Source organism: Chenopodium quinoa, unplaced genomic scaffold (genome assembly GCF_001683475.1).
Source record: "Chenopodium quinoa cultivar QQ74 unplaced genomic scaffold, ASM168347v1, whole genome shotgun sequence".
In the NCBI taxonomy this organism is placed as follows: Eukaryota; Viridiplantae; Streptophyta; class Magnoliopsida; order Caryophyllales; family Amaranthaceae; genus Chenopodium; species Chenopodium quinoa.
In genome coordinates this window covers 378,981-391,774 of record NW_018745659.1, presented here as the reverse complement: position 1 = coordinate 391,774, position 12,794 = coordinate 378,981, and the positions used below count along the sequence as shown (strand labels likewise).

At 36.6% G+C, this 12,794-nt stretch overlaps 1 long non-coding RNA gene across 3 annotated transcripts; it reads left to right on the top strand.

Annotated features, from left to right (window-relative positions):
- The first annotated feature begins 10,463 nt into the window (after positions 1-10,463).
- Positions 10,464-12,794, top strand: LOC110717141. 3 transcript variants are annotated; one of them, XR_002510682.1, is made up of 5 exons: positions 10,464-10,698; positions 11,328-11,482; positions 11,592-11,676; positions 11,882-12,405; positions 12,555-12,794. It is a non-coding gene; the product is annotated as an uncharacterized LOC110717141 (long non-coding RNA). The 3 variants fall into 3 exon arrangements; XR_002510683.1 differs by having other exon boundaries at positions 10,468-10,698; positions 11,328-11,462; positions 11,882-12,794; XR_002510681.1 differs by having other exon boundaries at positions 10,472-10,698; positions 11,882-12,794.

The window sequence follows — 12,794 nt, the reverse complement described above, 5'->3', positions numbered from 1 at the left end:
TCTCCTCCATTTCTCATCCAAATTCAAATTTTTTTACATATTCTTATTCCTCTCTTCATCCTCTACATTCCTACACTAATTTTGTTTGGTTTTGAAACAAAAATTTTTTTAGCCCATATTTAAGATGTTTGGAAAGAGAGCAAGAATGCAAGGGGGACGAAGTTCGGGATCGAGTGCACCGGTAGAAACGGCTTTACAACTAGCCGAGTGGCCGACGATCAAAATCACAACTACGGAAACAGTGACCGACTCATCAACCTCTACGGACGGGAGGTACATCCCTCTCGGTGGTTACACCAAGAAACCCTTCAATCTTTAGGTCTTTATGAGCATGTTAGACATTTCATGAATGATATTGGCATGCGAAAATTTGTGGATGTGCACTATCCCACTTATATTGAAATAACATATGAATTTCTATCCTCCTTGAATGTGGTTCAATCAAATAATGGTCCTAATTTGCATTTTAGGTTGAATAATAGAAATGTAAGTTAAACCTATGTTGAATTTGCTACTTTGTTTGAACTTGATCCCCATCCCCCCACCAAATGGCATGAAGAGTATAAATCTAATGACATTTATCTTGCTTTGACGGGCAAACCTTGCCCGAATTCACAACATGCTAGTGCACTACCTTTTCACCACCCTGTCCCAAAAATCTTTCAAAGATTTTCCGGGACTTGTTTTCTAGCTCGCCATGAACCCCATAACACTCAAACTAATGAGCTAGCTATTCTAAAACACTATGTGTATGGGTATGACAAATTGAACGTTGCTAGATATATCATTACCCATTTGAGTAGGCACGCCAATGGTTGTAGTAACAATGTTAAGGTGGCCTAATCACTAAGATATCGATTAAGAAGGTGGGGTTTAATGAGTCTAGATACGAGGAGTTGACCAATTGTGGGGGGGGGGGATACTCTTATGAAGTTACCGTACTTCTAATTTTTGAACTGGGTTAAACCTAACCATCGCGAAGTCCTAGAGTGGCATGTAAGGGTAGGGAAGGATTACACACCCGTTTTCCTTCTCCCGAACCTTGAGTTGACCGCCTTCCCTCCAGGGCAAGATTCTTACACTTATGACATTCTACTTGCCCATGCCCAAGGCCAGGCATAACCCCAGCCTCGTGCACAGCCACAGCCTGAGATACATTTGCCACCACTACATGTGCCTCAGCCACCCCCACACCAGCCTAGGCTAGACCCCGAGACCATTTGAGACCTATAGAGTATAGGTGAGGCTATAGGTCGGATAGAGGAGACTCAGGGAGAGCTTAAGACACAGGTAGGTGACATTAGAAGGCTAGTTGGTTCCCTTGACCAGAGGGTGGGCTATGTTGAGCGGAACACGGGTAGGGGACTTTTTCCCATGTACGACAACTATGCTCGTCGTGGTGCTATTCTTGCTGACTCCCTTTACCCTGACTTGTTCCAGCCACCACCCCAGGGATACGTGGATCTCGACTCTCGTGGTATTTACACAGACTACTCCTCATTTTCTGGCTACGGCCAAGACTTTCCTTTCGTGGAGATGGGGGGTAATGTTAACCCTAACCAGGTGAGAGTTCTTCTGGTGGTGCGGGTGGTAGTGGAGGAGGATTAGGGACGATGGATGAGGATGGTGGTGCTTATCCATGCTAAGACTAGTTCTTGAGCCAATGAGGACATTGTCTGATTTTGGCTTGGGGGAGATTTTTGGATTGAGGTATCTTTCTTTTCTCTCTCTTTTTATTTTTGGTGTGTTTAGTATAACTTTTAATGCTTTCATAGTATAGATTTTATTGCTTTCTTAGGTTAGTTTTTATAGAAGAAACAAAAAAAAAATAAAAAAAATATGAACCAATGAATGATAAATCATACTTCCCTGTGCCCCATACATGAAAATTGTTTTGATTCTTGGTGTATGATGATGAGTGTTGTGGATAAGTTAGCCATGATTTGATGTTTAATTGCTTTTTTGCCCTAATATGAGTCAATTTTTTCCAACTATTTGTGGATTTGGTGCTTGACTAGTTGATTTGGTTAGGAATTGTGTGTTATTTCCTAGTATGTTAATGAAGTTGAGTATTTGTTTGCAACTTTGAGTAATGTTTGTATGGCTCATTATTATACACATTGAGGAGGACGAAGACATTTGTTCTCTTAGGTAGCCTTCAGACGATATTAGATACATTTGTTCCCTTCTTGCTACCCATGTTGTTGCCTTGCCCTTTTTATTGTTTATTAGCCATATTACAAGCCGATTTTGCCCCATTGGTTACTAGTCCCAAGCTTGGCTTGGGGGAGCTATTAGTGAGTGAGGTGAGGGAGTTTGTAGTGTGCTTATTATTTGTGAAATTTGGGTGGTGTTGAGAAGTTGTTTTATTCTTGATTGTGGTTTATTTTTGATAAATTGATAATTGAGTCTTCTTGAAAAAAATAAAGCATGGAAAAAAAAGGAGAAGTTCAAGAAAAGTAAAGAGAAAAAAAAAAAGAAAGTGAACTTCAAAAGAAAAAAAATTGAGTTTCAAGTGAAAAAAATCAAGTGTTAAAGAGTTTTTTGCTTGCTTCACTCAAGTTTTACATTGTTTTATTTTCATAAGTGAAATTGTAAGTGTTGGAAATGTTTGATATGTTTGGATTTATGATTGGTGGAGATTAGTTTTATTGGAGATGTTTGGTCATTATTTATTTTTGACCTTGGTTTTATTAGGATTGGCTCCCTAAAGCATAGCTTTACTCTCACATTTTCCCAAATATTTCCTCCCCTTTTACCCTAACCTTACATTACAAGCTTTAAACACCTTCCGACCTTTGTGCATAGAGTTGTATGGATGTGAAATTAGTTGTTTATCAATGCAAAGAATGATTTGACATATTCCGAGTCGACTATAAGGTTGAGTGCTTGTTTTCTTAAACACACGAGTGTTGTGAGTTTGGGAGGGCATTGTTCACAATAAAAGGGTTAGATGGAGAGTGATCGGATACATTTTATATCCGCCACATAAAAGAGTGAAGAGTGTGTGAGCACTAGTCTTGGATTCCATATACACTTGTGGTTTGCTCTATTTGACGATTATTAGGGAGGATGAGTAGTTGGATGGATTTGATTGGTTGACTTTGATGCATATTAGTTGGATTTTCCTTGAATTGATGTGCTTGGTTTTCAATTGATTTTTAGGGTGAAGTATGTTTTATTTGTTCATTGATGAGCTCTTTGCTTTGAGACAAGCAACGGTTTAGCTTGGGGGAGTTTGATATGTCCATTTTTTTATAGTGTTTTACCCCCGTCCCTTGGTCATATTTAGGAGTTATTTTGGCTCTATTGAGCCACTTTTATTACTAATATGCGTTTTCTAGTGTTTTCGTAGATTTGGTATTGTTTTATAGGCAATTGCGGATTTGGAGCATTTACCCGGATTTATTGGAGCCACTACGAGCATTGGAGTAGGAGCACGTTCATATGACCATATTCTGTAGCCCAAGACCGGCGATAAAGGGCTCGGCGAAGAAGAGTTTGAGGCAATGGACCGAGCTTGAACGACCCAAAGAGGAAGTCCGGATTGGGCCAAGAAAACGGCCTAATCGAAAACCCATGATTGCTCAAGAGCTCGCCTGACCGGGAAGGCCCTTGCCTTGAGGCGTGCCCGGCTGGGCGAGGAAGAAGGAAGAGAAGCAGCCCTTCGCCCAGAGGCACGCCCGATTGGGCGCGAGCGGAGGCTATCCAAGTAAAAAGGAGGGCCCGACTGGACGAGATGCCGCCCGACCGGGAGCGTGTTTTGGAGGATCGTTTTTAGTGAATTTTAATTTGCTTTAATTTAGGATTTGTTAGTTAAGTATAAATAGGCTTTTCTAAACGAGATTGTCGGACGTCTTTTCATTAGCTAATTTCCAGATTTTGGTTTTAAGCTTTTGGTTAATACTCTTGTTCTCTCAGCATTTTTGGTTTATGCAATTTCATATTTCCGTTTATTTTGTTAACGATTCCTTTGCCTTTTGTTTTCAGTAATTTAATTGCTTTGATTAATCACATCTTGTTTATTTGTTTTGCTTAGATTAGATTTAAATATGTGTGAGTAGTTTTATTTTTAGGGTTGTGGGGATCCATAAATAATATGAAGGTGAAATTTATTATTGTTGATTGTCAATGCTTGATTGATTTCCTATTGATTGATTTAATGCTATGCAATTAGATTAGGCCTGGTTTAATTATATGAGCTATGCATTATTGATTTGAGATTTGAGAGATGAGAATTGATGTTTAGGCTTAGTTTCAATAGGCAAATTAATTTATAAATGGTTAAAGTCAAGATTCGAGAGATGCGATTTAATACCGGTAGATTAATTATGTGATTGTAATACGTAGCGAAAGCCCTTTATGATCTGATTAATTGATGCATTGATAATTGATTGTTATGCTTTACCTTGGAATATTATTTATTTGTGAACCTATACCCTAGGCTTTGATTTATTGATTTCTCCCTTGTTTAATTTGCTTTATTTTAATTATTCTTCTTAGTTTAATTCCCCTAAAAATAATTTGGTTACTTAATAGTTTAGATCATATTAATTAATTAGGAATAGAAAGACTTGTTTCCTTGTGGATTCGACCCTACTTTCCTATCTACTTTAGTTAGAGGACTTAGGTAATTCTTTTGATTAGGAGATACGACTTTATCTTGTTGCTCCTAAACAGACGAATCTAGCTTCGGTAGATAAATTTCTTCAGAATATGATGAATTCCGGAACCTCTTTTAGACCAAACTCGATTGATGAAGTGAATGAACTTGTTTCTCCAATCCCTAGAATAGTTCATCCTTCAGCTGGTTTGATTCCCCTAGTGATGCTAATACTATTGGATCAGCTTATGGCATCAATTTTGGTTCGATTTTGAAGGATTCCAATCGAACAGTAACTAGGGTTTCACCAGTTACTATTCGATTGGATCCTAGACCCGATGCTCCTGCAATGGTGGATCTAAATGCTTCAAATGCAAATGCTGACCTCCCTAGGCAACCTAAGCAAGTGGTGACTTCCGATTCCAGGTGGGATGCTCTGTTCAGGGGTAAGCTTGTTACAAAAGGGTCTACTCTGGCCTATGTGGCTCCTATGCTCAAGGAAGGTGAGACTATTGCTAAACTTGATGTTGCTGATGTGCAAGAGGGTAATAAGAAATGGTGTAATGCTGTGATTTTTTATGTTGTTGGTTATTATCCTACGTTTGCTGCAGTCCATGATATATAGCTTAGAATTGGAGTGATTTTGCTAAACCTAATGTTTTCTGGCATGATGATGGATACTTCATCATCAATTTATATTCTAATGAGAGCCTTGACACTTTGATATGCTCTGGACCCCATATGTTCTAAGGTAAACCAACAATTGATAAGCCTTGGAGTGATAAATTCAACTTTCACTCTGAGATCTTAAGAGTTGTACCTTTGTGGGTGAAATTCCCAAACTTACCTTTGAACTACTGGGGGATTGAAACCCTGAGTAAAATTAGTAGTCTGTTGGGGGTACCTATATGTGTTTATGAATGTACTTCAAGACAACTTAGAGTATCCTTTGCTCGAATCCTTGTTGAGGTTGATGTAACTAAAGCCTTACCTGATTCTGTTTGGATTGAAAGCCCTACTAGTGAAACCGTTGAGCTGAAAGTGTAGTTTGAATAGACCCTTCCATTTTGCAAGAAATGTGATAAGGTTGGCCATGACTGTTGTGCTCCTAAGAACAAGGCTTCTCAAACTAAACAAGTTGCTAAACCAGTTCAGAAGGAAGGTGCTCAGAAGTCTAAATTCCAACCTCAGATTGATGTTTCTCATGAGATTGCTAAGCCTGTTAATCCACCTATCACTACTCTTGTCCCAGAGCACAACAATGTTAACTCTGATGATGGTTGGAGAATGGTAGGGAAGAAAACTAAAACTCAGAATACTATGCAGACTCAGCAAGTGGTTACTAGGGTGAATGCTTACAATGCTCTAATGGCTTATAAGGTGGCTACTATTCCTATCGGGGGTGATGGTAATCCCCCTCTGGTGCCATGATAGTTACATCCTAGAACATTAGGGGTCTTAATGACCCTAATAAGGTAACTGATGTGAAATAGTTACTAAGAGATTAATCAGTTGATGTGTTAGCTATTCTTGAAACCAAGGTTAAAATGCATAGTCAAGCTGCTATTTTAAAAAAATTTGGTAGAGCTTGGGATTGGATTTGTAATTACTTTTATTCTCCTAAAGGTAGAATTTGGCTGGGGTGGAAACCTGATGTTGTTACCCTTGATGTTATTGCTGTTAATGAGCAGTTTATTCATACTGTTATCACTTCTAAAGACTTGCAACATCAGGTTGCTTGTACTTTTGTCTATGGCCTTCACTCTATCCAACATAGGGCTTCTATGTGGACTGGTATATAGGCTCTAGGCAACATTCAACTTCCATGGCTTTGTATTAGTGACTTCAATTCTATTTTAATTGCTCAAGATAGATTTAATGGGAACCAGGTCACTGATTATGAGGTTAAAGATTTTCAAGATTTCATTTAGGATTTAGAGCTTGTTGAAATTAAGAGTAAAGGCTCTTATTACTCTTGGAGTAATAAAGGTCAAGGCATGGATAGGATTGCTATTAGAATAGATAAGGGTCTGATTAATGAGGCTTGACTGCTGGCTTATAGTCAAACTGAGGCTCTGTATCTTCCTCCATCTTTATATGATCTCATGATGAGTTTTATGATACTGTATGTTCTCACTGGAACATTCCTGCTTCTAGTAACTCCATGGTGCAAGTATGGAAAAAGCTAAAATATGTCAAAACTGGTCTTAAAAGTCTTAACACTAGGCACTTTGCCAAGGTAACTGATAGATTAGAAGCTGCTAGACTCTCATTGTATGACACTCAAGCTAAACTTACTGATGACTACACTAATACTTCTTTTTAGAACCAAGAAGCTGCAGATATAGAAAAAAGTGAAGTATTGGATGGATATTCATGAGAGCATTTTGAAACAAAAGTCAAGGGTTGATTGGATCAAGTTAGGTGACTCTAACTCTCACCATTTTTTTTTTCTGTGATGAAGCAAAGACAGAATAGAAATAAAATTGATTCTATCTATACTGTTGATGATGTGTTGCTTAAGGAGCCTGACCTGGTCAAAGCTGAAATTCTAGGCTATTATCAGAATCTGCTAAGCTCTGCTGTTGATAGCTTACCTGCTGTTGATATTACTACTATGAGAGCTAGAAAGCAACTGAATTTTGATGCTATTACTCTTTTGTCTGCTCTTGTTACTCATAATGAGATTGATCAATGCAAGCTCTTGCTGATATTGATGATGATAAAGCCCCTGGCATGAATGGTTTTAATGCTGTATTCCTTAAGCAATCCTGGAACCACATAAAATCTGATGTGCATAAAGTTGTTCTGGACTTCTTTGACCATGGTATTCTTGCAAGATAGTGGAATTGCACCACTATTGCTTTGGTTCCAATGGTTCTGAATCCTTCTTATGTGAAAGAATACATGCCTATAGCTTGTTCCACTCTGGTTTTAGCTTATCTCTAAGGTTATTACAGCTAGATTGGAAAAAGTCATAGGCTCTATTGTAAATGAAGCTCAGTCTGGGTTCATCCCAGGCAAACATATTGGTGAAAATATATTGCTTGCAACAGAGTTAATCAAGGGTTATTCTCATAGATTTATCACCCCCAGATGCATGTTGAAAGTTGATCTCAGGAAGGCTTATGACTCTGTTGAGTGGAGGTTTTTGGAGGTCATTCTAGGTGAATTGGGGTTCCCTAACAAGGTTATTGGCTGGATTATGGGATGTGTAACTTCAGTTTCATATTCAATTCTGATTAATGGCTACCCCACTACTCCTTTTCAAGCTAAGAAAGGATTAAAGCAAGGTGACCCTATGTCCCCTTTACTTTTTGCTATCTGTATGGATTATTTGTCCAGGTGCTTACAGGAAATGACTAGTTATCCTGACTTCAATTTTCACCCTAGATGTGAAAAACTTGGGATTACTCACTTGATGTTTGCTGATAATTTGCTTTTATTTGCAAGAGCTGATCTAGGCTCTGTCAAGCTTCTTTTTCAGGCCTTTCAAAAGTTTTCTACAGCCTTTAGGTTATCTACAAACCTTGACAAAAGTGATGTCTACTTTGGTGGCATCTCTAACCATGACCAAATGGCTTTGTAGCAGGTGCTTGGGATGGCTACTAGTTCTTTGCCCTTTAGATACCTAGGAGTTCCCTTTTCTTCTAAGAAGCTTACAATCTCTCAATGTAGGCCTTTAGTTGAAAGAGTGACTAGTAGAATTGATGCCTGGGCTGCTAAACACTTATCCTATGTTGGAAGAATGCAATTGGTTAAGAGTGTGCTCTTTGGCATTCAAGCTTTCTGGGCTCAAATTTTTATCTTGCCAAAGAAAATTCTTAGAGAGATGGAGTCTAGATTCAGATGTTTTTTGTGGACATGGAAGAGCAACCCTTCCAAGAAAGCTTTAGTTTCTTGGAAATTCATGTGTTTACCAAAGTCTTATGGAGGCTAGAACATTACCTCTCTTGAAGACTGGAATAAAGCAACTATTGCTAAGATTCTCTAGGACTTAACTCACAAACTGATAATTTGTGGGTGAAGTGGGTGCATATTTACTATTTTGCTAACATAGACTTGTGGATTGCAGCTATCCCAAACAAATCCTCATGGATCTTAAAGAAGATTCTATCTTGCAGAGATATGGTGAATGATATTGGTGGCTGGGCTGGTATTACTGTAAATGGCAAAATGAAGATCAGGAAGCTTTATAGTCTTATTAAGCCACAAGGTTCTAGAGTGCCTTGGAAAAGAATCATTTGTATCAACCAGGCTTCCCTAAAAAGTCTATTTATCACCTGGTTAACTTTGCTGAATAGATTGGTTACAAAGGATAGGTGTTATCTTGGCAAATCTCTTGTGATCCTGGGTGTTTTTTTCTGCTCTAACAATGGTGAAACTATTGAGCATCTGTTTTTTGACTTTCAGTACTCTAGAGAGATCTAGTCTGCTATGCTGCAGACCCTTGGTTTCTCTAGACTTGTTCTTGGATTTGCTGAAGAACAACAGTGGATTGCTAGATGCTGCAGAAGATCTACTGTAAGGAACAGATTTGTTGCTATGTGCTTTGTTGAATGTGTCTATAATATTTGGCTACAGAGAAACTCTAGGATGTTTACAGGAAGTTCAAGCCTACTGATGCTGTTTTCAAGGATATAATTTTCTTAGTTACTTTCAGATGTAATAACAGTGATAGAAAATTGTTGTATTTGCTCTAGTTTTGTGTTGTCTGGTCCTGGCTTCATAGAACCCTTCCTAGAAGGTGGCTAAGTTGACTGAGTCCAGTAGTGTGTTCCTATTCAGTCTTACACCCTTCTTAGAAGGTGGCCTGACTTGAACTAGGAACTGTTTTGGGGAGTTTGGCCTTTCTTAAGGTCTTGTGGTGTCTTGGTGTTTTTGTTTGTTGCAGCTTAGCTCTTGTAAGTTGTAACTTTCTATTCTTTGGTAATAAAATCTCTATTTAACCAAAGAAAAAAACATCAATTATAATTCCATTATTATTCAACAAGGGTATTAAAATTTTTGACCCCCTATACTTAAGGCATAAGTAACGGTATACCAACTTTATATGCACAAAACTTCACATGGATATGGGATTTGTGGGAGCGTCATTAAATGATTTTGGGCGTCTAAGCATGTTTATTTATTTACACGTATAGGGAGTGCTTTATTTTACATAAATTACTAATAACTCTATTAGTTTAAATTAGGTTTGTTAATTGCATTAACAACTTAAGTAACGAGTGCGCGCCATTTGATTTATTACATGGCTTTTCATTATTGCATGTATTATGTGTAAATTTGCATGGGTCATTCACTTCTAAAGTGAATGGGTAAATTGTATATTATAGATGTTTCTTATAGGTTTACCAAAAGTAGCTAGTATGGTCCGACTAGGAAAGATTATATGGTCTATGAATCGTGATGTACTTATGTAATTTAAATACAGTATGTAAATCATTAAGTATTTTTATAAATTTTAGTACGATTAAGTATTTACTTTTTTTTAAAAAAAATTACATCCTAATACTACTATCTTAGTCTTTAAAGACATAGTCCAAGACAACAAGAAGGTTTTTAAGATTAAAGGTTTCAAGATCAAGTCCAAGGGGCCATACAAGGATCACAAATTTTTCTTATGCATTTAATCATCGCTTTAATTGTTGCACTAATTATTGCTTTATTTAAATGCGTGATATTGGTGTATTTATATTGGTTTTGTTTATCTTTGATGGTGTAGTAAGGATCTGACATGATTCAAGTGTTTGTGAAGGTTCTCTTAATTAATATTCCGGAGTCTATTTAGTGTTGTGACTTGTGAGCTAGCACTACAAAAAACAAACCCTTTAATGACAGGCCCATATCCTGTCCTTCTTGTGGTGGGTTTAATTACAGAATATGTGAACTGTCACAAAACTCAGCCCACAAATCAATAACCCAAAATAATAAGAACGACCTTCTGGATTAATTAATTAATTTCAGTCAGAAAAATCTCATTTTTTTCCTAATCTTTACTTTCGTCATTTTCGTCAGCGCCATTAAATATCGAGTAATCACCATTGTTGGACCTTCAAATCAATATCAGACTCATATATCCAAGTAATAATCAGGTATATAATCATCTCACACTTTATTATTTTAAATTTATTTCTATTTTACACTCTTGAATCTGAATTTTTGCCAAGTTTGTGATAATCGTGATGAATTTCGAATTTTTTTGTGGTAATTGTGATGAAGTTCGAATTGTTTGTGATAATCATGATGAAATTCGAATTGTTTGCTTCATTTTTTTTTCTTAATTTATGTTTCCGTTTAGTATGTTGTTTAATTTAGGTTATTTGAAATTGATTGTTTAATTTGGGATGTTTAATTAGAGGAGTTGATGATTGATAATTATTTATGATGAATTGCTTTTTTTTTTTCTTTTTTTTTTATTTAATTGAATTGATGTTTTATTTTTCTTAAGTTTAGAAATAATTTCGAAGTGCTCATAACATGTTCGATAAAATGTCAAGCTGAAAAATTTTCTGATATGTCTTGGTTAGTTCAGTTCAAGATTCACACGTTCAGTTCATAGCTAAAAAAGTAAAAATAAGTGTAGAGAAGTGTTCAGTTCATGCCTTATATCTTCAAATTAGTCCAGTTCATGCCTGATCCTAGTTCTGCTCTCTTTTATTCCTTGTTCTGCTGTTATATTTTACATGCTACTATGCTTTGTGCATTGTGAATATTGGTATAGGATGGATAAGGAAAAGAGGCGAGAATGGATGCATTGTGATAATAGGCTTAGCAAAACATGCTACTGCTATCCAATAAAAAGGAAGCGAAAACAAAAAACAAGTGGAAGTTCCAAGAGAAGAGCAACTTAGAAAATGTATTGTACTCATTTATAAGGTTTTTTCCCAATCTATTATTTAGTAACTTTTCTGCAATTTTTATATTTTAAGTTTTCTGCAACTTTATTTTTGGTAGTCAATTGATTCCTTATTCAATGTTGTTATAGATGGATAATGATGGAGGTGGTCTGAGAGGGTTGATGGAGATCAATTACGCCTGTTTTTTTATGCTGCCAATACCAAATCAATAAGGTAAATTATCAATCACCTTATTTCTACTTGCAGATTTCCGCGATATTCTCATGTTGTTTATGTTCTGTTTGTTTATGCTGGGACCCTATTTGTGTTTGTTATGCAGTACTATATGAGTTAGGATCTATCTGTGTTTACCATCATAGCAGTTGCTTTGTTTGTTTTGTTTATTTCACTCTCTGAAGCTCGGCATTCTTACCTGCAGTACTTGATACAATATCACCAGGCTGCCATGAATTCTATGCAAGCAGGTTCGTCTTCTCCTTCTAATAGCACCTGATAAAAAGTTGTTTGATTGACTAGATAGCAATTTGGCATTTTGGCTAATACTTGATCAAGAATACTGTTTAAGCTGCTTGCCTTATTGTGGTACATTATTATTTCTTCTATGTTTTCTAGCTCTATTTTTTTTTATTTTTTTTTTTTGAAGGAAATTCTGCTGCTGCTAGAACATGCACCTTTTTTGTTTTGGTTCTCTCTCTCACAGACTCTCTTTCTCTGTATCTCTCTTTATTAAACTGCACTTGATAATGTCAATCAATTGTTTCTAGTCAAGGACTCATTGTTATGGCTTAATGTCTGTAAGGTTTGTTGTTAATATGTTAATGATATGGCATTTTTTTGGTTGTGGTTAAGATTATTATTATTCAAGTGTCTTTAGGTGTGTGGGTTAAAATGGTCTCACAATGATAAGGAACTTGCATCAGGAGGCAAAAACTATACAGTCAGGTAAGTTGTGGTTGGGATTAATGCATGTTAGCCTCTTACTCCTCTTAGCAAATGGTCAATATATCTTTTTCTGTTTTAGCCTTTATACCTTCATTGTACAGTTTTAATACAAGTATACCGGTTCTGATAGGATTCTGTTTACCTTGCAGTAGCTTGCTCAACTTGTACTCTTGCAGTAGCTTCTATGATGCGTGCAGCTGGTCTTATTTACTCATTCTTCAAATATTCTTCAAATTGTAAAGTGTTTAGTAACTTTAGTTAAGAAATTCAGTGAATTTTATTGTAATTAGTATACTAACTTTCATGAGAGTTGGAGTAGGTTTATGATATAAATTTGCTTTGTTCTTGTTTAAATAAACTGGTTGGTTTTATATAATATTTTTGTTTCA